Raw genomic sequence first — 26379 nt, 5'->3', positions numbered from 1 at the left:
GCTAAAATCCTTCCATACTTTCATTGTTGAAACCATCATCCATGCACACCATCCATCCACTTGAAGCTTGAGCACAATTGTGAGCACACATATCTACTTATCAGGGACAAATCCAATTCATCATGGGTTATACCATAAGGAGCCTACCATTCTTAGTTTGCTTCCTTTGGTGGTGATAACCATATTCATCCTATCATAAATTTTTTCCTTTTTTAGTTGTGTGAATGCTTTAATAAATTAGTATTTAATTTACACTACTAGATAATAGGTGATACATTTTGGCATGCTCGGTGGGACCTCGCATTTGGGTCAATATAATCATGTTTTTTGTGATAAACTTACCAAAATAATGTTTTATGCTTGTGGATTTTTGCAGGTGATTTGCGAACATTTTTGCAAGTACACAAGTCACTCTTTGGGAAATGTGCTCCCAGCTATCTAATCATTTTTTACTTTTCAACACTTCAAAAACCTTTTTTTTTGCGATCTCGCAACCCCAAGAATGTGAACCCATGACCGCGGGATTGCTGCCATAAACCAATGGGAACATAAACCCACAAAGGCGGGATCACCATTCACCTAACCACTACCTGCCACGTGCCCTAATCACCTCCCCTACATCCCCACTAACCTTTTTTCCAAAGGATCATCATTTTTGACCGACAGGATCGCTGGAAAAGACTGGTGGGAATGCTTTAGCCAAAAATTCAATCACCAAAGCCCAGTTTCTTCCTTTACAAGTGAACTTTCTGACCCATCTATCCATGGGAACGCTCGCAACAGTAACCATGGGATTGTTGTTTCGCAGGATCGCTTTGTAACTTTTAACCCACGGCCCATTTTTTTGGCACTTTTTCACCAGTCTCTATACCACAATCTCACTGCCTCTCAGCTACATTCTCGTGACCACAGGATCACTATCCTAGACTTGCAGGATCACTATCCTAAACCTATGGGATCACTATTCAAACCCACAGGATCACTGTTTTAATTTTTTATTTTTTATTTTTTTAAAGAGTATAAATCAAAATTTGACTTTTAGTGGTTTCATAAGATATGGACTATTCTAAGTTGATCTACGCATATCAAAAATATCTAAAAAAATTAAAATGATTTTTTGCATAGTTAAATATTCATTTTACAAATTATTTTCTATGACTAATCAGTTGATTTTTTTTGCAGCATTGCAGCTTGGAGCATCTAACCACACCTAACCCTGTTGTTTGTCGATCTTCCTTAAGAATGAATCTGAATGTTTAAAAACTTGTCTTTGAATGCATGTTGTTAAAATAAATCTTGAATGTCATAGCCTAAAATCAAGCTTTTATTGGAATGTATAATTAAAACAACAAACACTTCAGCTTTGGGGCTTAAAATGAAATCACTCAATCTTGAATGCATAAAGGCCTTAACTCTTTTTATCAAATATCTTATGTTCACAACACTCGAATTTCTTATGTTGAAAAACTTTCAATTTTCATTATGCTAACAATGTTGTAAAGTTGAAATGAATATTATATGTCATAAACACGAGTGTCTTCAATTATAGCTTGCAAAATCTAAATCATCAATTGTAAAAGAATGAGTGTTTGTTAAACCCAAGATCACTTATGTGGTCTTATTTTATACTTTTTAGGAGGCCTTCTTGGGGATTTCATCACCCCTTGGGACAACCTCAACTCTAGCATTCTGGTGGAGCATAAATATCGAGAGGTGAATCGAAAGACACCTCTCTTGGAAGCATAATCTTGTCACTCTTGGCTAAGCCCCAAAGAACTTTATACCTTTGAGAAGTGAAGGTGGAAATTTAGGTTACTATCTCCTCTCAGCTATGTGGCATCATTTTCTTTCATCTACAGATTTCGGCCTCACGTACCTTGCGTATATCGAGGACACCTTTGGCTAATCTTGTTTATCCTAGTAAAAATATTATAGGACTATTGGTGTGTTTGACGTGCTTGAGTGTTCAAAATCCTCCCCTTGTTTTAGAAAAAATCAAATATTTTTGCTAAAGAGATCACTTGTCTATCCTTTTGAAATGGTTTTTAGCAAGTTTGTTCACAACAACCCAACCATTGGTCAATCATTCAACCAAAATGAAAGGCATACTTAGCGTAGTCACTACCTCATCCAAGATTCTTCCAAGCTTCCAAGATTTCCTCTAGTACCATCATTCCTAAGGTCTTCCATCAAGTCTTCCTTTTCTATCCATGTCTTAACTAGTAAATTCTATCCCTACTCAACTCATCATCAAAACATGATGTCACAATCCTATTACGATGAGTTTGGTCATCCCACCTTTTCTCCCACTCCATCCTATTCCAATGATGATGAAAATCTTGTCGACTATGATGGGTATATTGAAAGCCTTTGAGATATTCCCCTCAACATCCTCCAAAATCCAAACATTCCTCCAAACTACTCCATCATTCCTTCGTGCATACCCACTAACACTCCTTACCATGCCTTTCACAAGGGAAATCCATTATTATCCTCGTCCTTACCTCCTTCCTATATCATGCCCACATATTCCTCTTATACATCAGTCGTATCTCTATCTTTCTCCACCTTCATATCCCAATCTCCATCCTTCCAGAACAATGCTAGTAGCTACATCCCTAGTCCAAGCCCACCATCCCAATATCTTCCTGACCCCTTTCAAAATCCTCCAACCAATCCTATTTATACAATGCATCACCCTACTCCCTTTACTCTTCCCAATCCAACACACTCGTCTCCAAGGAATTTCATAAGGAAACCCAAAGAAAATCCATCTCCCACACCCACCATTCCTCTTCCATCATCCTATCGATACCATCCCTATTTTATCCACCCCACTTATCAATCCCCTTCCCTTTCCTACCTCTCATCCATCGAATCACTCCAAATAAAATCTACATCTTGTCCTCCTAGCATTACCCAAATCCCATGTAATTAACCTAATGAGTCCCTCCCCCATCAGCCCATCCCCATTAAAGAAATCATCCATACTTCTCCTATCATACCATCCACTCCAATCCAATCCTATCAAGCTCTTGCCCAAAAGCATGTTGAAAAATCCCATGACACAAAAGAAGATCCCACCATCCCACTTATTCCCCTACATGATCCACTTTTACCATTCACTCCATCCAAAGAGCATTCACCATCCCCTCCATATCTGACTCCTACCATCATACCTACTCCATCTCAAGATCCATTCCCATCAACCCATCCCAATCAAGAGCCTATCCTTCCATCCCCTCTACTTCATGATCATTCATACCCTATAATCCATAATTATAGATCCATAGAAGATGAACTAATTATCATATTTGAAGCTTCGACTCCTTTAGGTAATAATAGGCTCACATCTTGTGTTCCAAATAATGAACATCATATTGAAGAAAGAAATAAAAGTGTATCCCTAGATGTTGGTATCCCTTCTATCCCTCCATGGTCACAAGTCCTTCCATCTTCACCTCAAAGTTCCCACCCATCTTGTTCTACATCTATTTTGGGGCCTTATCTTACTACTTCTTTCCAACCCTCCATTTTAGGTCTGTATATCCCTTTTCTAAATCCCCCACCCTTTCCATCCATTTTGGGTCCTTATATACCTAATATGAATCCTTTATCTCCTCCATCTATTTTGGGACCTACTCCTTCCTCATTTTCATCTATTTTAAGCCCATATCCTTCATTCCCTCCATTCATTTTGGGAAATTATATGCATCTGTATCATGTATTCCAATCCATCATTCCATCCTCTCCAATCCATAAGCTATATCATCAAAGGCGCTCATCCTTGAATCCCTCCCAATCTTCTACCTCTATCAATCCATCCACAATCCCTTCATATCCTCCATGCTCTTCTTCCCATCCCATGGCTAATAGAAGCAAATTGGATGCCAAAATTAAAAGGCATAAATCCAAAAATCCAAGTTTCAACATGTCCCTTCTAAAATACATGTTCCAGAAGAGAAGCATTTGATTCAAATTAAAGAAAAATTCAAGAGGCCAAAAAGGCTCAATCTAAAAAATTCAAAAATCATGTGGATACCCAGGATGCTCATAAATGAAATGCATCTCAAAGAAAAATCTCAGTTGGTATCCATTCATGCTACTCAAAAAGCATCATCCATTCATACTTTATCCAAATCTCCATCTAAACATCCTTCATCCCCCCAATCCACTATTAGTCCACATGCTTTTTATCCTAAATTTCCCATCCTCCATTTTCCAACTTTATTGTTAGTCCTTATATTTCTCTTCCTCCATATTCTCCTCAACTTCACTCAACGCCATCTTTCTCGCTACTTCATCACCTTTCAAGGTGTGTGCCAATGATGATCTTTCCCTTTTCCTCATCCATTTACCCAAAAGTCTTATGTCTTCCCATCCCCTATCTATCAACTCCCACCCACCATTCCGCTCATTTAATCCAATATTTTTCCACCCATCATACCAACATCTATGAGTAAAAATGCATCAAAAATGTCAAAAAAGTCAAAAATAAAAATAAAAAATAAAATAAAATATCAAGTCAAGAAAAATAATCGTCCAATGGTAAAAACTTGGCAATTCAAGTGCCTTGGACAAGTACCATGATGAAAACTTGGCAAACAAGTGTCATTCGTAATCCCTTTATCCAAATGCTATATACACCTGGGGGCACATTCCATCACCCACCATGCCCATCTCATCCAACCATACCAAACCACATCTTATCCATTTCCCCCACCCTCCTCCTTTGGATCGTGATCACAATAAAGTCCACCACCAAATAAATGCTTTTGGTCATCCCTTTTGACATCTATTTCCCATCAAAGTTTGTATCCACCTATCCTTTATCCACCCATTCTTTTGTCCATATAATCCCTCCATTAGCCTCATCCACCCATCATACTTTAACCTCTACCTCAATCACCTTTTACATCCTACCTTCCATCTATCTCCCTCATCCTCTTATTGACCAATCTTCCATCCTATCACACCCCTTATAAAACTAAAATATGATAGCTGGGGGCACTATATTCCTTGGAGACCATGTTGTGTCCATCTTTCCATCCCCCTCATTCTAGCCCTATTTTCATATTGTCATCCCTAGAAACATTCATCTCCCAATCCTTATCTTTTCACATTCCTCTCTCCAAACCTTCTACCAGTCGTACCATTTTCTTCTATCCTTGCACTTCTCATCATCTCTCCTTCTTTCCATCACCTGGTACATCCCTTGTCATTGGTTTCTAGCTCTAGGCTATCCCTGTATTCCCTAATGTCATCCACTCATATGCTAATGCTCCTAAACATCTACCACCCACTACACCATCCCATTGCACATCTTTCAACTCGTCCGATCACCTTCTTAATCTTCTACCCAACCTTGTTGCAAGCCTTGGTCACACCCCAATCATCATCATTGGGATTCATCCTTCCCACTCCTTGTCTTTTGGTATATCATTCCCTTATCCACATCACCCTATCCACCCTTAACCCATTGTCTCCTCATCCTAAGCTTTTCATTCCCGCTATCTCCTCATCCTAAGCTTTTCACCCACTACCTCCTCATCCTGAGCTTTTTACTCTCACTAACTTAAGCTTTTCACAAACTATCTTCTCATCTTGCACTTTTCATCCCCTTTATCTCCTCATCCTGAGGTTTTCCTCTATCTCCTTATCCCACACGTATCCTCTATCTTCTCATCCCGAGCTTTTTATCCACTATCTCCTCATCCTGAGCTTTTCATCCACTATCTCCTCATCCTGACCTTTTTACTCCCGCTATCTTAAGCTTTTCAAAAACTATCTTCTCATCTTGAGCTTTTCATCCCCTTTATCTCCTCTTCCTGGGGTTTTCCTCTATCTCCTTATCCCACTATTTTCCTCTATCTTCTCATCTCGAGCTTTTTATCTGCTAATCTCCTCATCCCAAACCTTTTAACCACTATCTCTTCATCTTTATCTTTCCTGCCACTATCCTATCATGCTGATCTTTTGTACAGTAATCCCTTGTAAATTTTAATTTTAATCATCATCATTGAGATCCATCCTTCCCACTCCTTGTCTTCTAGTATATCATTCCCTTATCCACATCACCCTATCCACCCTTAACCTTGTTAGGATAAACCACAGACAAAAATAAAAACTACATGCAAATATAAGCAATAATAGAAAATAATAGATCACACAAAAATGAAACACAAGGCACCAAGATTTAACGTGGTTCATCCAATCCCTGGGCCATGTCCACCAAACTACAAGTCCAATATTATTACAATCCAGTGATTACAACATAATTACAATCCATAATCCCCAAGAAGCAATTTTTCATCACAACATAATGAAAATACCTAACCCTAAACCCTTTTATACAATTATTTTATGTCATTTTAGGGTTACAACATGTTGGTCATATGTCAGCTACAACGTCGGACAACACCCAAAAAAAAAACTTCAAAGAATTTATGAAGTATGTACAGTACTTCCCTAATTAGTCACCACAATCTAACAATCTCCCACTTGGGGATTGATCAGGCTCCACACTAAACAACAATAATACCACTACCACATGGGGCTCCCACTGGATCAAACCACCTTGGACTCTACTGTTCTTTTATTCATGTTCGGTCTAAAAGACCAATTGAAGCTGAAGAGGAGTTCAACTTCTCCCTTGTTACAACCTTTGTCAACATATCTACTGGATTATCATTGGTATGGATCTTCTCCAGCTTTAACTATCCATCCTCCAAAATTGACCAAATGAAATGGTACCACAACTGTATGTGTTTGGTCTTAGAATGCAGAGTTGAATTCTTTGCAAGATGAATGGCACTCTGACTATCTGTGAACAAATAATTATCCTTCTGAGGATGTCCCAATTCTTCCAAGAAGAACTGAAGCCAAATCGTATCCTTGGCTACCTCTATAGTAGAAACATACTCTACCTCTATAGTGGATAGAGCATTAATCTTCTGTAACCTAGAAACCCAGCTCACAGCTGCCCCACCAATAGTAAAGACATAACCTATAGTACTCTGCCTGGTATCAATATCCCCTGCCAAATCTAAATCAACATAGCCCTGTAAATTAGTAGTAGAGCCCCTAGAGTGTAAACACTTATTGGATGCTCCTCTCAAATATCTAAGAATCCACTTGACAACATTCCAATCCTCAAATCTTGGATGACTCATATACCTACTAATGACTCCCACTGCATGTGCAATATCTGGCCTAGTGCATACCATAGCATACATCAAGCTTCTTATAGCTAAAGCATAGGGTACCTTGGACATCTTATCCTCCTCTTCCTATGTCTTAGGACACATCTCCTTAGTCAACTTCAAATGACCAAGTAAAGGTGTGCTGACAGCTTTAGCATTCTCCATAGAGAAACGTTGCAACACCTTCTCAACATAATCAGCCTGAGATAGTGTAAATGTTCTATTCTTCCTATCTCTACAAATCTTCATACCAAAAAAAAATTTTGCTACCCCCAAATCCTTCATAGCAAATGCATGTTCTAATTGGCATTTCAACCCCTTAATATGATCCATGTTAAACCCAGCTACAAGCATGTCATCAACATATAAACATAAAATAATGTAGCTATTATCATCCACCCTCTTAAAATAAACACAATAATTTGAATGACACTTGTTATAGCCATGCTCATGCATAAACCTGTCAAATTTTGGATACCATTGCCGAGGTGCTTGCTTCAAACCATATAAACTTTTCTTCAATTTGCACACTAAGTTCCCCTTACCTTTGACCTGAAAACCCTATGGCTGAGCCATATATATTTCTTCATCCAAATCACCATGAAGAAAGGATGTTTTAACATCCTTCTGCTCTAAATGCAAATCTTTAGTAGCCACAAGACTTAAAATAGTACGAATAGAAGTCATTTTAACAACAAGAAAAAATATCTCATCAAAATCAATTCCCTTTTTCTATGCAAAGCCTTTTACAACTAACCTGGCCTTAAATATTTTTTGACCTCCTTCCTCTTCTTTCAACCTATAAACCCACTTATTTTGTAGAGCCCTTTTACCTACAGGAAACTTGCATAGATCCCATGTCTTATTCTTCAGCAAAGAGTCCATTTCATCTTTCATTGCAGACTCCCACTGAATCTTAGTATCCACCTACACAGCTTCATCATAACTTTCAGGTTCACCAGCATCAGTAAGTAAAATAGAATACAAAGAGGGAGAAAATCTTTGCGGAGGTCTAATTTGCCTTGTTGACCGTCTAACATTCACTAGTGTGTGGTATTTGTTGTTGCACATCATGAGGAATGGCTAGAACATTAGCTTTTGGAGTATCATCCAGCACTAAATAATCATCTTCTTTCTTCTCATGTTGCTACAACAGATCTTTGTACAACACTTTCTCATTGAATATGACATCCCAACTTCTAACAATTTTATGATTTTCAAAATCCCAAAGCCTATAACCAAATTCATTAATTCCATATCCAAAAAAGACACATTTCTTTGATTTAGCTTCTAGCTTGGTTCTATTTTCAGAGTGTATATGAGCAAAAGATTCACAACTGAAGGTCTTGAGAAAAGAATAACTCACCTTCTTACCAGTCCATGCCTCCTCTAGCATACCACAGCCCAAAGGAGTAGAGGGACCTCTATTACCAAATATACTATAGTATTGACAACATCCACCCACATGTGTAAGGGCAACCCAGCATGCAACCTCATGCTCCTTGTGCGCTCCATTATAGTCCTGTTCATGAGTTCAACCACTCCATTTTCTTGTAGATTCCTTGGAACAATTTTTTGTCTATGAATACCATTAGTGGAGCAATAATCTTCAAATTCATGACTGCAATAATCACCACCATTATCAGATCTAAGATATTTTAATTTCTTACCAGTCTCATTTTCAACCAATCATTTCCATTTCTTAAAAGTTGGAAATACATCAAATTTATGTCTAAGAAAATAAACCCATACTTTTCTATTTGCATCATCAATAAATGTAACATAATAATGAGAGCCACCAAGGGAAGATACCTGAGCTGGTCCCCATACATCTATATGCACAAGCTCTAATTTCTCCTTTTTGTTTTCCTTCCCAGTCTTTACAAAACTCACTTTCTTTTGTTTTCCATACACACAACTTTCACAAAAATCCATATTAACACATTTTAGACTTGGTAAAAATTTCTTTGAATGAAGTACTTTCATACCTTTCTCACTCATGTGCCCAAGTCTTTTGTGCCATAGCGTTGTATCAAAATCTACAGTAGTTATTTGTTCTCCCTACTCAACTGTAGCAATTGTTCCCGAACATTCATTTTTCTCTGAAACAATCAAAGTAGAAGGAACAATATGACCTGTACAAAGATATAAGGTGCCTACTGTCACATCCTTTTCTACTACAAGGGAACCTTTTGAAACCTTCCAATTTTTATCATTAAAAGTAACTACACAACCCTCATCACCGAGTTGCCCCACTGAAATTAAATTCCTACTTAGGCTTGAAACATGTCTTACCTCATGTAGTAGCCAATGATTCCCATTCTACAACTTAATCTTAATTTTTACCTTTCCAACAATTTGACAGGGTTCATTATCCCCCAAATAAACAAGCCCAAAATCCCCTTAGACATAATCAAAGAAATAACCTCTATGAGGTGTAGCATGAAATGAAGCACCAGAATCTAAAACCCATGAATCGTCAACACTTTCTAAAGATAGAAGCAAAGCATCCTCTTCAAACTTGTTACTTACCATATTTGCCTCCTTGTCTCCATCTGATTTATCTCCTTCATTTTTCTTTCGATTCCAACAATCTTTCTTTTTGTGCTCTAGTTTCCCATAGTACCAGCAGTCATTTGGTCCTCTCGATTGAAACCTCTTCCCCTTTGACTTTCCTCTTGATTTCCCACGATTTCCAGAGTTACTTCCTCTCTCAGTCATTCTACCCCTACTTTGTGAATTCAAGGCACTTCCTGATGTAGATCCACCTAAGGATTTCTTACGAATTTCCTCACTCAAAACAACATCGATGACATCTTCACATTTTAGGGTACTAGATCCAAGAACAGAATTACTCACCGCCATTCTAGCTTTCAGGAAAAGAACACAAAATATAGAGAGCCCTAATTTCTTCATCAAAATTGATACCCACAAAAGATAACTGACTAGTAATAGTATTAAAATCATTTAAATGATCTGCAATAGATCCACCTTCTGCCATTTTCATATTAAATAAATGCTTCATGAGAAATACCTTGTTTGAAGCAGAGGGCTTTTCATACAGTGTCATTAGGGTTTTCATCAACTCTTCTATCATCTTTACTTTTGTAATATTAAATGCCACCGATGGTGCCAAGCATAACTGAATGCTTCCAAGTGTCTTTCTATCCAAAAGATCCCATTCATCATTTGGCATAGTTTCTTGATTCTTGGCTTTGCCTTCCAATGGCTTCCATAAATCCTTCTGATACAGATAGTCTTCCATTTGCATCTTCCATAACTTGAAGTTCTACTCATTAAACCTATCAACACTAAGCTTACTCTCATATGCCATTACTCCCACTCAACCATGAGACTCCCACTCAACTGTGAAACTTTCCTGCAAAGGATAAGTGAAAAAACAACTAGGCTCTGATACCACTTGTTAGGATAAACCACAGATAGAAATAAAAACTACATGCAAATATAACCAATAACAAAAAATAATAGATCACACAAAAATGAAACACAAGGCACCAAGATTTAACGTGGTTCACCCAATCCCTGGGCTATGTCCACCCAACTAAAAGTCCAATATTATTACAATCCAGTGATTACAACTTGATTATAATCTGTAATCCCTTACAGCTCAATACTGTCGCAAGAAGAAATTTTGCATCACAACATAATGAAAATACCTAACCCTAAACCTGTTTATACAAGCATTTTATGTCATTTTAGGGTTACAACATGTTAGCCATATGTCAGCTACAACGTTGGCCACAGCCCAAAAAAAAAATTTAGGGCGATGCCTCGAACCCCAAAGAATTTATGAAGTATGTACAGTACTTTCCTAATCAGTCACCACAATCTAGCAAACTCGCTATCTCCTCATCCTAAGCTTTTCATTCCTGCTGTCTCCTCATCTTGAGCTTTTCACCCACTATCTCCACATCCTGAGCATTTTACTCCTACTAACTTAAGCTTTTCACAAACTATCTTCTCATCTTGTAGTTTTCATCCCCTTTATCTCCTCATCTCGAGGTTTTCCTCTATCTCCTTATCCCACGCTTATCCTCTATCTTCTCATTCCAATTTTTTTATCCACTATCTCCTCATTCTGAGCTTTACATCCACTATCTCCTCATCCTGAGCTTTTTACTCCCACTATCTTAAGCTTTTCACAAACTATCTTCTCATCTTGAGCTTTTCATCCCCTTTATCTCCTCATCCCGAGGTTTTCCTCTATCTCCTTATCCCACTCTTTTCCTCTATCTTCTCATCCTGAGATTTTTATCCGCTAATCTCCTCATCCCAAATCTTTCATCCACTATCTCTTCATCTTTATCTTTTCCATTGCTATCCTATCATCCTGAGCTTTTGTACGATAATCCCTTGCAAATCCTTTGATCTATCAACTTTATATTCCTTGCGCATTGGTCCTTAGCTTGGTCCCATTATATATCTCTCATCTCTTCATGTCAATTCATGCTTGATCGCAAATTGTAGTTCTCTTGTTTAGGTGCTTTAGCAAATCCTCATATGAGATCCCCTATCATCAAAATGTTGTCCTAAAAAATTTTGATTACCCAGCTCATCCTAGTCCTTGATATTACCAATAGATCCTTATAGGATGCATCCTTCCTCTTGTCTGATCTTGGTCCATCAATATCCAGTCCTCTCGATCTCTTTGGAAAAAGGTTAAGTTTTTATGGATTTATATTTTCTTTCGATTTATTTTCTTTTCGGGATTTCAAGTTTGGTTCTTAAACTATCTTGTCCAAGTGATTTGGGTTTTTCCCTCCTCAAAGTCACCATGATCTTTTATATCATGGTGTGCTACGAATGGGGCAATTCGAGAGCAAGGTTTTGATCAATTCTTTCATCTTTTCTTTTATGCTTGTGAGTCAATTGGATATGACCCTTGCATATTACAAACATGTGATCACTTGTGGTTACATGGTGCACTTGGGAAATATCATTTTCTTGTGGATTACCCCATGTCATTTCCACTATGATTCCTCCACGATTCACGTGTGATGCTAGGGCAATTCTTGTGTGTTTGTTTTGGATCAGTCCTATGTAATATTGGTATAAAGGCCTTGATGTTCTTAGTAACCTTGGCATATCCCCAATATTCTTATATAAAAATAAGTACTCAACTACATGGTGGTGCTCCCCTTTGGAACACCCCCATGCTCAAGCTTCAATGGATTACTTCACATCCCATCCTATCTAAACATCCCATCCTATCAAAACATCATATCCTATCCTAGCCTCCCATCCAATCAATCCTACAATCATGGTCTAGCCAATTTATCACTCATATAGTCTCTGAATCCTGCATCAATCATAATCATAGCTCCTGCATCAATCATAATCATAGCTCCTACATCAATCATAACCATATCTCGTGCATCAATCCTAAATCTTAGTCATCAATCATAATCCTAGAGTCATAATCTCCCCAACCCTACCATCTTCATCAATAATTTATCTTAACCATTGGTTATCCTTGTGCACAAGGTTTTCCTTTGTATCATTCTCCCATAGTGAGAGTATGAGCTTCCTTAAAACCCCTCTCTTAGCCCCTCTCAATCCTCCTGCTTGCCTTAGATTCTTGTACTTTCCAAGGAGCTATCAGGCCTCACTTTCTCTCCCCACCACCTTCTTGAGGGGGCATCCCACATTCCATTCTCTCCTCTTCTTGTTATCAAAAAATGGGGCAACCATGTTGCTTTCAAAATCTTCTTCGCGTCATTTATATTTGAACTTCTTTGAAATAGTGTCGTCTCAACACTATGTCAAAGAGGGGCAAAATGTAGACACCTAAATCTGATTACATCACTAAGTAATCTTATTTAGTCATCTCCTAGGACATTACTGATTAAATATTTATTATTTAAAATTAATTAATCATCGTCCCCTAGTTAATTAATTAATTTAATTAACTATAGTCTAATTGATCAAATCAAATGATAACTCACAATCAATTTATCACTTAAATCCCTATTCCTCTATTTAATTAAATAAATCCTCAAATCTATTTAATTTAATCCCACATCCCGTATTTAGTAAATAAATCATTTAATAAATTATCCCAAACCTTTAAAACATCCCTAAACCCTATCCTAACCCCTAATCCAACCCATCCACCCATACTAAACTCACTTAGCCACCTAACTAACCCATCCCATCAAAGCTAAGCCACTTGCCCCCTAACCCCCTTTCTAAGCTAATCCTAATCCTCCTCCTAAACATGTGCACAACTTAATCAAGGGTTAAGACTTGCTAAACCAAGCCAAAGTCAACAATCTCATCCTCACTCTCACCCTCTAGCATTTATGGCTCTTACACAAGCATTTATGGCTCTTACTGAGCATTTATGAGCATTTATGGAGCCCTTATCTCTTGAGCCTCCTTTGTTGACCATCCACCTTGCCCTTCCCTTCATCCAATCACCCTGTGACATGTGTCACCTCTTAATTGGCTCTAAACAAGCACAATCCATGTGCTCCCCTTTGAGTACATCCTAACCCTCCCTCACCATTCTTCCATCCTTACATCCTAACCATCCATCCCTCTATCCCTTGGCCTATAAATGAAACCCTCTTCCTTCAAAAATAGAATCCACCTTTCATGTAATGTTATAATGCTATTTTAAGAGTTTGAAAACTACCAAAATACTATTATAATGTTGAAATCCTTCCATACTTCCATTGTTGAAACCATCTTCCATGCACACCATCCATCCACTTGAAGCTTGAGCACAATTGTGAGCACACATATCTACTTATTAGGGATAAATCGAATTCATCATGGGTTATACCATAAGGAGCCTACCATTCTTGGTTCGCTTCCTTTGGTGGTGATAACCATATTCGTCCTATCATAAGTGTTTTCCTTTTTTAGTTGTGTGAATGCTTTAATAAATTAGTATTCAATTTGCACTACTAGATAATAGGTGATACACTTGGTGCTTGCTTTAAACCATATAAAGCTTTGTGTAATCTAGATACCATGTTCTTATTGTTAATGTCAACAAATCCTTTTGGCTGTTCTATGTAAACTTCTTCATCTAATATACCATTTAGAAATGTGGATTTAACATCCATTTGATAAAATTGTAAACCTTTGTATGTAGAATAAGCAAGTAAAGTTCTTACTCCTTCCAATCTTGCAATAGGGGTAAATGTCTCTCCATAGTCAATTCCTTCTTTTTGTGCATATCCCTTGCAAACTAATCTTGCTTTTTTCCTTATGACTTCACCATTTTCATATAGCTTGTTTCTAAATACCCACTTGGTGTTAATCACATTTTTGTCTTTTAATCTAGGAACTAGACTCCATGTTTTCTTCTTTTCAATTTGTTCAATCTCTTCTTCCATGGCTTTACTCCAATCAACATCCTCTAATGCATTTCTTACTGATTTGGGCTCTTTCATGCTTGGAAAGCATGTATCACTTCTTAATCTATTTCTTGTTATTGGCCTAGCATATTTATCTTCAATGATTTAGGTAGTGGGATGATGTCTTTTGACATATTTACACAATCTTGGCTCTGCTCTTATTTCTTCATTCTATCTTTCAGCTTCTAAATCACTATGTACATCTTTGTCAGGTATCTTAGCATTTATTTCATGTCCACCAACTTCAGAATCAGAATGTGCATTTACTTCATTCTGTAACTTGGCATCTAAATGTAGCTCGATTGCTTAATGTAACTCGACATTCACAGGATGTGACTCGGCAGTCACTGAAACTTGTTGTTGGATTATAGCTTGATTTGTAGCATCTTCTTCAGCATGCATACCTTCATAAAAGTATACAAATGATTTTTAATCTTCTGGTTCTTTCATAGGTTGAGCCTCATGTACTTCTTTATATTCATCAAAGTTCACATTTGTACTTTCCACAACTTTGTTAGTGTTAGTATTCAAACACTTATAAGCTTTACTTCTTGTGGAATATCCAATGAATATACCTTCTTCACTTTTTGCATCAAGTTTACCATTCCTGAAATCTACAAGAATGTAACATTTTCTTCTAAATACCTTAAAGTATTTTACATTTGGTGAGTGTCCATACCATATTTCAAAAGGTTTAGAATGAGTACCTTTCTTGACTTGCACATGATTTAGAGTATAGACAACTGTACTTACAGCTTCTCTCCAATATTTCAAAGCAACATTCTTCTCCATCATTAGTGTTCTAGCACAATCCATTATAGACATGTTTCTCCTTCCAGCAATACCATTCTTTGGAGGGGTTCTAGGTGTAGATGTCTGTCTTTTGATTCCTCTATCATTACAAAACATCTCAAATTCATTTAATGTGAATTCTCCTCCTCTATCTGATCTCAAACATTTCAGACTCTTAGTTGTTTATTTTTCAACTCTTGCTAAGTACCACTTAAACATTTGGAAAATATCATATTTCTATTTCAAAAACATGATTGTCATCATTCTAAAATAATCATCAACAAATAAAATAATATACTTATCTCCTTTGTAGCTTTGCACATCAATTGGTCCACACAAGTCAGTATGAACAATCTCTAGTATTTCTTTAGAGGTGTAAGCTTTACTCTTAAAGCTTGACTTTGTCATTTTGCCTAACTGGCATTGTTTGCACATTGTATTGTCAGGTTTCTTCAACTTAGGAAAACCTCTAACTTTCTTCATGTTACTGATACTAACCAAGTTATCATAATTAATATGACATAACCTCTTGTGCCATAGCCATACATCATCAAATCTTACAACAAGACAAGTAGCATCCTTTATATCAAGATAGAATAGATTACTTCTAGTTTGATCACCCTTTCCATAAATTTTCCATCAGTATCATATATCTTAGCAATCTTGTTTTCAAACTCAACCTTACATCCTGAATTACTCAATTGTGACACACTCAAAAGATTATAATTTGGTCCTTTAACATAGTAAGCATTGTCACATAGAATCTTATTTGTGAGCTTGATAGAACTTTTTCCTTTTATCAAACATGGTGCATCATTACCAAATCTTACGCTATTTCCTTCATAACAATTTAAGTTAATGAACTTACTTTTGTCTCTAGTCATATGATGTGAGCATCCATTGTCAACGATCCATTTTTCATTTTTGTTTACACAAGTCACAAGTGCAGTTACCTCATCTTCATCAAATTCATCCTTCATTGCAACATACACCACTTCATCATCATGTTCATAAAATTCATGCTTTGTTTCCTCTTCAACAATGTAACATGACTTCTTACCTTTATCTCTGTAATCTCTGTTGTCATCTTCTCTTCTATTTTTGTACTTGTCACCACCTCTGTAGTTTTTCTTCTGTGTACATCTTGCAGCAATATGACCAAGCTCATTTCAATTGAAACAAATGATAGGTAACTTACCTTTTAACTTGCCTTTACCTCTATAGAATCTTCTTTCCATTAGTGCTTCTAGTTGTTCAATATCTTCCTCATCTGTATCACTATCACTAGACACATATTTTATCTTTCTCCTCTTCTTCTACTTGGGCTCTTCAGAGTCGTTCAATAATAGCTTAGCTTTGAAAGTAGATTCAAGATTTTTTAGGTTTGTAACTATCAAAGTTAGATAGCTCAAAAGCAATGAGTCTACCTACCAAACCTTCAAGGGTTAGCTTATTTCCTAGAATACATCTGAGTTCTTGAATTGCAGAAACTCTAATAGCATAAATAGGCAGCAATGTTCTCAAGAATTTTCTTAGCATAGTATTCTCATCTATCTGACCAGTAGCACCTTTTATTGCACTAACAACTTCTTTTATCCTAGAAACATATTGAGCAATATTCTCACCTCTTTCCATTCTCATATCATCAAACTTACCTCTAAGACTTTTAGATTTGGCTCTTTGAAAATTGGTGTCCCCTCCATAGATAGTGGTTAGGGCATCCCACATTTACTTTTCACTTTCAAGACCTTTAATATCATCAAATTTGGCATAGCTTAGGGTAGAGGCAATCTCCAACATCATCTGATTGTGTTCTTTCTTTTTCTTCATATCCTCAGTAGTTAGGGCTCCCGTTGGATTGACATGTTCCATTAAAATGGTAGTTTGTGCATGATCTCCAAGACCTCCAAGGTGTAGCATCATCAAACTTTTCCATGCAGGAAAGTTGTCTCTATTAAGATTGGGTACTTCTCTTTTTGACATCTTGATCTATAAATAAATAAATAAATAATTTCATAAATAATACATTTGGCATTGATTTGTGATGGCTAAGTGTTGCAATTATGATCGTAATGTGTCGCCACTACGACAGTAATAGATGTCATTGTTTTTTAGTCACAAATTATGACATCTATCCTTTACCATCACAATTTCAATGCCCATCCGTCAGAATGAAACCACGTTATAATGGCACAAATCCCATCGCAATGCATGTGGCATATGTCATAATTTTGACGTCCACCCCAAGCATTGCGACGGGGTCGCAACGGCATCTGGCCACAGGGTCACTGTGGCATGGCCATCCCAATACTTGCCCTGTACTTCACAATTGCAACATCCACAGCAATTTGTGACAAGGTCACGTCAGCATTGTTGTGGTGGCATTCATCCCAATACTTTCCCTGGACATCACAATTGCGACATCCACAGCAAATTGTGATAGGGACGCGTCGGCACCTAGCAATAGGGTTGTTGTGGCAGCAATGCCGACGGCCATCACAATGCTTGCATGGACGTCGCAATTGCGACATCCATGATAGAATTGCAATGGTGCCACTATGTCTGTGATGCAAGGGCCATCGCAATGGTCAAGTAGATGTCACAATTGTGACATCCATGGCAAGCACTGCAGTGGGGCCACTGTGGCAGCAATGCCAACTGTCATTGTTGCCACAGCGACCCTGCCGCAAGCATATTCAACTTGCTGCTTCAGCCACTAACATTAGCAATGTTACACCCATTCTGAACCACACCAGCTGTAATTTCTGATGTCTCAGTTTGCTACATAGAAACACAACCATTTATTTTTTTTGATAGACCCTTTCCACAGGATTGTTGTGGATACTTAGAAGTGACTAAAAATACAAAACTTTTCACAGCTAGATACTCTTTTCCAGAAGGCATTTTTGTAGAGCGTTTCTACTTAAGAAAAATGTTAGCCTTCTTAAGCTATAACTTTGTGCATTTCTTCCTTTCATTGGATCGTTTCTTCCTCAAAATATGCATTGCTCTTAGAAGAAAATGTGCCCTGAAAGAAAATGCTTGTAAAAATTGAGCACATGGAAGATGCTTCATAAGTTTCAATCGGTTTCTACTAACGAGGTAGTGGTTGTCCTCATGGTGTTTTTGGTACTTTTGGCTGGAAATACATTTAGTCTCTTGACTATATTTCTGCAACCTATGTGGATGCATAGCTTTTACACATGACCCATTCATTTCCCTTCCCTTACAGAGAAAAGTACCATTTTTGCCTCCCTGCCAAAAGGAACATATAAAGATTCATTAGGACGAAAAGCAATTTTCTCAAAACAAACATGTACACTATAGCATTAATACAAAAAACAAGCACCTGAAATAAGGAACCATCTTCTAGGGATAGGAGCTTAGCAGCCTCACTCTCATTATCTATAGAATTGTGGACCACACTACCATTCTCTAGATGCTCACTAGCTACAAGTTTACCATTTGAATCATTTTTTGGAAGTTTAGTAGCATGATGCCAAGTAATAATACCTGTCAAACCATTTGTAGAATGTTTGACATTCTCATGATCTGCTACCATTAATTTTTGAATAAGCTTCAAAATTTCTACCAATATAGTTCTCATTATCATTGCTCACATTACAGTTCTGAGAATGTCTAACAACCATAATATTAAAATTACCCACAAAATTAGTTCCCTTTACTTCAGATTCCTGCTTCTTAACATTCTTACTAGACCCATTCGATGTGCATCCATTACTTATGGTATGACTTGACTAGAAGACATTATTTGTTTGAATACCATTGGTTCTTGGAGGCACCATCTGTAATGTAGCATCATGATTTGTTGATGATCTGGATTTACTACATGACTGGCTAGAACTTGTGTTCTTTTCTAGACTTTCTGAAATGAAATTGACATTTGACAAATTTTCTACCTATTGGGGTATCTTGTTTACACCTGCAACACTAAAAGAGATTGTTGTCGTTTGGAAAGAATGCATGTTTTCTATCACCTGGGGGTCATATGAATCTTGTAAGTGGTTTTCCTTTAGATGTCCAATGTTCAATGACACCCTCTTCTTTAGTTTATAGCCATTATACTGAGATTCAGACCCACCTGATGTTTGAATGCTAGTTTTCTTATCTCGTATATAGAATAGCATGTAAGCTTTCTGGGAAAGCACACTTTTTTCACTGACTGAATAGACCTACTTCAATCAATCTAAGCAACTTCAGTATAATTAGTGTTACCATATAAAGAAAAGGTTCTACGTAAAATTGTAGTTCTTTTGTGTATTATGTTATACACAAATTATAATGAGCTTGCTCCACAAAATTAAACATGTCTTCACAACTGTAGAAAATGTATACCCAATTATCATCTAAAGCATGCTAGATGCCTATGGATGAACAAATAAAGCAGAAATAATGACCAGAATGTGTGCTCCAGCCATCATGAACAAGAACACCATAAAGAGTGTACTTAAAATTGCCCTCCTGTGATTGATCAATAGACAGAGAAACTAGAATATCATTCAAATGTGCAAAATTTATTAAAAAACCAATAGATATTACAAAAACTATATTATTAGATTCCACTGAAAATGTGATCCACTGGAAAATAATATTGTAAGGGCTACTTACATGTGAACTGCTAACAATTGGTTTGAGATCCAACGTACAACCAAAGTCTACTTTTTTGTCAATTTTTCCTCTAGATCCAACTACACTGAAGTGCTTGAGATGAATTGCAGGCACATGTGGTGCTTTATCAATTTTGAGTTTTTCTAGAGCCTTCACTTTTACTTTTCATCGTTCACATTGATCTCTTTTCACACCCCCATCTAACTACTCCACTATCATGTAATGGGATAATGCTTTCAACAAGGAATCTGCTCAAATGATCTCTAGGCTCAAATCTAAGAAAGGATCAAATTTATTTGAGCAATAAGAACATTGTGTGCACTTCACCTACAAGCCAGGTTGAAGCAATTGTTAATGAATAAAATACTTTTCTAAGACTATAACCTAGAGTTCCCAGCATAAAAATAATTTTGAAAGGTTTAAGTGACTCAAAAAATCCCATTTATGAAATGAACAGTAAATCTTGGAGGTGTCTATAAGCCCCTCTCTATTCCCTCGCTAATATTAAAAAAGATGATGTTTAGATATGAATAACTTCTTCTGATATCTTCTTACATTCACTCATCCTTGTTAACAAAGTACGAAAAAATTTGAAAATATAAACACCTAAAAATCACAACCTGACTTATGAGTCAGCCACCAAATATTTTAGGTACTATACTCTTCTCATAAGAAACAGGTGATTCAATTAAACAATATAGATAAATATACTCATACTGGTGAAAGAAAGTTTTATGTTTTTTCTATGTTTTTTTGAATATATGATTTTTTCCTTTGTTCAGAATATGAAATATATAGCAATGCATGGGAGTTGAAAGTGTAGATACAGTGCCCCTCATATGATCTTTCTATCTCTTGAGTCAATTCTTTCCGATGTTCTTGAGCATACATAGAACAAACTTGCATCCTTTATAAGTTTAGGCCAATCTTGTGAAGCAACAACCTGAAAGTTCAAGAATTGCGAGAAAAATTAAACATGGAAAAAAATCCAATAATATCATCATTATAATCTACTAGAAATAGAAAATTGTTCATGTCCAAACCTATCAATAAATGCCTAAATGAAACATCTTTTCCTATAGAATAATTCATCTACTCTAATTTTAAAAACTTATAGAAATTATATTTCAAAAGTTTGTTAGGCAAAACACGTAGATAAATATGACATTATTCTCATGCTCAAATTACACACCCACTTATAGCATAACATATATTAATTCAATGAAACTAATTTTAAGAAGGGTTCAGTAATCTAGATGTCTATTTCACATGTGAGTAGTGGTACTTTGCAACAATCATGAGATAATGTAGTTCAGATTTTGGTGAGAATGTTGAAATTTGATAAATAAACTTACATTGTTAGTGAATGTACATGTAAGTTCATAAGGATCATTGTGATGAAACTAAGTTACAATCATGATTCCAGGAACAACCTGTCAAATAATAAACAAGTCAGAATATGAATTTTATTAAATTTTAAAATTTTAGAGATTAGAGATTGGATTTGTGAAATTTAGTTTTACATGTTTAGGGATTTAAAAAAGAAATCAATCAACCAACATGTAGGTGCCATGATGAGATGACACACACCTGTCCATATGCAAGAACTGTGGCATTATAACCTTGGAATAAACCATCAACAAGTGGAGCAACACATTCTCCAAAAATCATTAATGATGGAGAACCAGTGCTGCCATACACATGATCAAATGTAAATGAATGCATACCAATTTGCACCTGCAAAATTATAATCAAAAATTAGTAGAAGTTAGAAATATACTCTACGACTCCATTGAATGTAAAATCTAGATCTCAGAATCTATATGATTAAAATACAAGGCATTAATGGATTTCAATAAATTGAAGCAAGTACTGAGAAAATATGCATCATGCACTATTTAAAAAATAAATGGCATTATAGTATTTTCATGTGCACATATTAATATACAAAAGAAACTAGCAGTTTGAAAGTTGTGTCTAATACAAAAGTGTAATTAAACAACAAGAGAGTTGGAATTGTAAAGATTATTGTTACTATATTTCTAACATTGTAGTTTTATAATGAAAAAAAGTTCTGTCGAGTTGCTCAGCACACACACACACACACTGAATATTAATTTGTGCAGATTCAATTACTAAGAGTCCAGTTTAAAAGTGTGCAAAGTTGTTGTCTAAAAGACTTTGACATAATTTTGAAATTTTGAAATTTTGTATAGAATTCAAATAGATATCCATGTTATGCTCATAAGGATAAGATCATTAATGCATGACCAAGTGTTTTTGACACTCATATCAAAGGGGGAGATTGTTAATCTCAAATTGGTTTTGACAAGTGAGTGTCTATACACTTAAGTCATTTACTTAGTTCATGCCAAACAAGTAACATATGTCGAGCACATATAAGTTAGAGCATGCCGAGTAAATAGTGAGTGTCAAGTCACTCATATGTTGAGTCATTCAAGTGCTAAGAAGATAGTATGTGCTGAGTGATTCAGCTGCCAAGCAAGCAATGCATGCTGAGTAATTCAGATGTAGAGTGAGAGTATTGAAGTCATAGTTAGTGTCGAGCACTAGGAACTTAAGATGCCAAGTAACATAGTTTTGACATAGTTGTTTATATTGGAAAAAACTACTATGTAAACTATTTTTGAGCTGACTTAAGGATTGATTTATGATCTTTTGTTGATAAGGGTGAATCTTAAGTACAAATCCCTATGTATTACATGTATCCAATCAGAAAAAGGGAAGGTTTAAGTGATAATATAGGTGAATCATAGTTGTTGATTCATAAATAATCCTAAGTCACCTAGGTCTTCTTAAGGAGGACAAACTCTAAATTTTCTATGACTGAGAAGGAGAGTTTGCATGCACAAATAGGACATTCATGGTAACCAAGGTATTATGATCTAAGTTATATTGCAGAATCATTTAAAGGAGAATATAGGAAGGAAATAGTGAATAGCATAAAGACATTTGATCAAGAAGGATCAAGTACACAATAGTTTAGAGGTAAGCTGACATCAAGCAATAGAGTGTTAATCACAAGATCATTGCTGAGACATTCTAATAGGTAAATCAGTTAAATCTCTTAATAGATTAGTCCTAATAGACTATATCAAAATCCTCTAACAAGGTGCTTGCTTAATTATGAGTTGAAGTCCTTTAATCAGACACACTTCTAGCAGGGTGTTGAGATCCTTTAATAGGGTAAGATCTAACAGTCTTTGTAAACTTTTAATAGGGCAGACCTTTCACAGGGTAGATCATGTTTCATGATCAAACATTGTAACCTTCATTGAATACACTTTATTACTATAGTAGTGAATATTTGTGGGTTTCATCCCAACCCTAGTTTTACCTTCTCACTGGAGGGTTTCTAGGTAATCATCTTACACCCTTTCAATTAATTATTATAAGACCTCATTAAGAACATGTTACACTTAGCAATAACATCAATCAATCACCTAGTAACTTGAATAACTTTTCGTACATGTAATATTATGATGAGAAAGCTTAGTCATGTCATCTCCAACATGTCTTCTACACATCTTTAACCTTGCTTCTCATAATAACAACTCTGCTAAGAGATATAACAAGTTTACTAGAACATGCTTCTGTAAACTCTATCTCAGAACAGTCATCACCAAAACTTGCATAACTTCTTCCAGACTTAATGTCTTATGCTTTTGAGGTTAGCTACATATACTAGACACTTAGTAGTATCTTCCTTTAACCTTTCTTAGTGAAAATACTCAATGATCTTTCTGTACCAACTTGATCTTTTTTCTATTCTTCTGTCAGATACCATAGAAAATTGCTATGTTGACATCAATGAAAAACACAGTCATGAATGTAACATATCATCATGATAATGATCTAATCATGTTCCTCCAATACTCCCCCATAGAAGTATCATTAGCATTCATGCTTCCAACAATCTCCCCCTTTGGCATTGATGGCAACATAGATGAAAAACATCTAGTTCTAAGAATACCAACTGTAAAAGACTGTTATCCTTTCTTTTCAAATCCTCTGCATCTATCATTCTTCCCCATTGATATACCTCAATGTGATCTATATCAAAAAAAATTCATGTTGTAATCTCTCCCCCATTGACTTTAATGTCAAAGGTTTCAGCAACCATCTATCTCTACAACAACTATCTCTGACTTCCTCAAGTGTCCAAAGACACTGTTCAAAACAACATCCATCAAGAGTCCTAGATAACTTTGTCCATCACAGATAATCCCCCATATAGGAAGCATTAGCATTCAATCCAAACAAACAATAGTTCTTTGTAACATTGGACTGATGCACTCTTGCCTCATCTACTCTGATGCAGGTAGGGGCATAACCCCTAGCATACCTCGCAAATATTCAAAAGTCTCTTTGGGAAGAGGCTTGGTGAAAATATCTACAATCTACTCTTTGGTGCTTACATACTCCAATCTGATTTCCTTTTTTGCAACTTTCTATCTCAACATGTGATACTCGATAAATATGTGCTTAGTCTTAGAATGAAACATTGGATTCTTAGACATATCCACTGTGCTTGTGTTATCACAATGTATAACAATAGGTTCATTGAATTCTATCATTATATCTTTTAGCATCTACTTCATCCAAACAACTTGATTACAATTATTTGCTACTACAACATATTTTGCCTCTGATGTACTCTATGAGATACGTTCTTGCTTCTTCCTTAACCAAGAAACCAATCTTCATCCAAGAAAGAAGGCTCCAACATTGGTGCTCTTTCTATCATCCATACTGCCTGTCCAATTAGCATCAATATAAGCATATAAAGTGAAATCATTAGATCTGTCATACCATAATTTGAACTTTGGTGTTCCCTTTAGGTATCTAAATATCCTTTTAACTATTGCATAATGTTCTTCTCTAGGATTAGCTTGAAATCTTGCAACAATTCCAACTGCATTTTCTATATCTGGCCTTGTGTGAGTCAAATATTGCAATCCTCCAATCATAGATTTGTACTTCTTCTACTTAATAGTAGGTGTCTCATCATTTGAAGATAACTTGTGTCTAGTTACCATGGGTGTTCCAAATGGTTTACATGTTTCCAAATGAAACCTTTTCAATAGATCTTTCAAATACTTAGTCTGAGAAATAAAGATTCCTTCTTTATCATGCACAATCTGTAATCCTAGGAAGTATTTCATCTCTCCTATCATACTCATTTCAAATTCCTTCTTCATTTCTTCTACAGACTTGTCACTTTCATCATCATCTCCTCTAAATATGATATCATCAATGAATATTACCAAAATCATCAATCCATCATCTATTTCTTTCCAATATAGATTATTGTCTACCATACCTTTGCTAAATCCAAGTTTTGTCAAATGTTTGTCCAACCTTTCATACCAAGTTTTGGATGCTTGCTTTAAGCCATACAATGCTTTCTTCAATTTGCATACTATGTCCTTTTCATTTGTTAAATAAAACCCTTCAGGTTGTTCTATGTATACCTCTTCTTCAATTTCTTCATTCAAAAATGTTGATTTGACATCCATCTGATATACTTTGAATTTCTTATGTGTTGCATAGGCTAGGAATAACCTTACTGCTTCAATTCTTACCACAGGAGCATAGGTTTCATCATAGTCTATTCCTTCTTGTTGTAAGTAACATTTACATACCGATCTTTATTTGTTCCTTACAACTTCACCTTTTTCATTCATCTTGTTCCTTAATACCCATTTTGTTCCTATCACATTCTTGTCTGTTGGTCTAGGGACCAAATCCTATGTCTCATTATTCACTATCTGATCCAATTCTTCTTTCATAGGTTGCTTCTAATAGTCATCTTTACATGCCCCATCTGCATTCTTTAGTTCTACTTGAGATATCAAACATAGTTCTTCATTGATTCTACTTCTTGCCATCGCACCTTTATCTCTTTTGTCGATGATCTGCTCTAGTGGATGATTCTTTGTCATATTCTTACCAAAAGTAGGAGTTGTGATCTCAACTCTTAACGTTGTTCTAGGTTCCAAACTTTGTTCCTGGCTTAGCTATCCTTCATTCTACAAATCATTATTAGTCTCAAAGAATACTTCATCATTCCTTGGTTTAGTAACAACATTCTCATCATTAGAATTGTAGTCAACTATTCTTTCTTGTATCCTAAATTTCTCATCAACTCTTACATTTTCACTTTCAACAATAGTCACCAAGGCTATCTCTTCTACTACTTTTTCTTCATTAACCAATTTAGGCTCAATATTTTCAACATCGCAGTCATTTAAGAATCTTTCTATACTTTCTTCATCTTCATCAAAGTGAATTCTTTCTAGTTTTCCTTAATCTCTTAAGACATCTAGTTGAAAAATGACCAAATT

This window comes from Cupressus sempervirens, chromosome 11 (genome assembly GCF_028749045.1).
Source record: "Cupressus sempervirens isolate cs-2001-9-10 chromosome 11, ASM2874904v1, whole genome shotgun sequence".
Classification (NCBI taxonomy): Eukaryota; Viridiplantae; Streptophyta; class Pinopsida; order Cupressales; family Cupressaceae; genus Cupressus; species Cupressus sempervirens.
Note: the sequence above shows the minus strand (reverse complement) of the source record.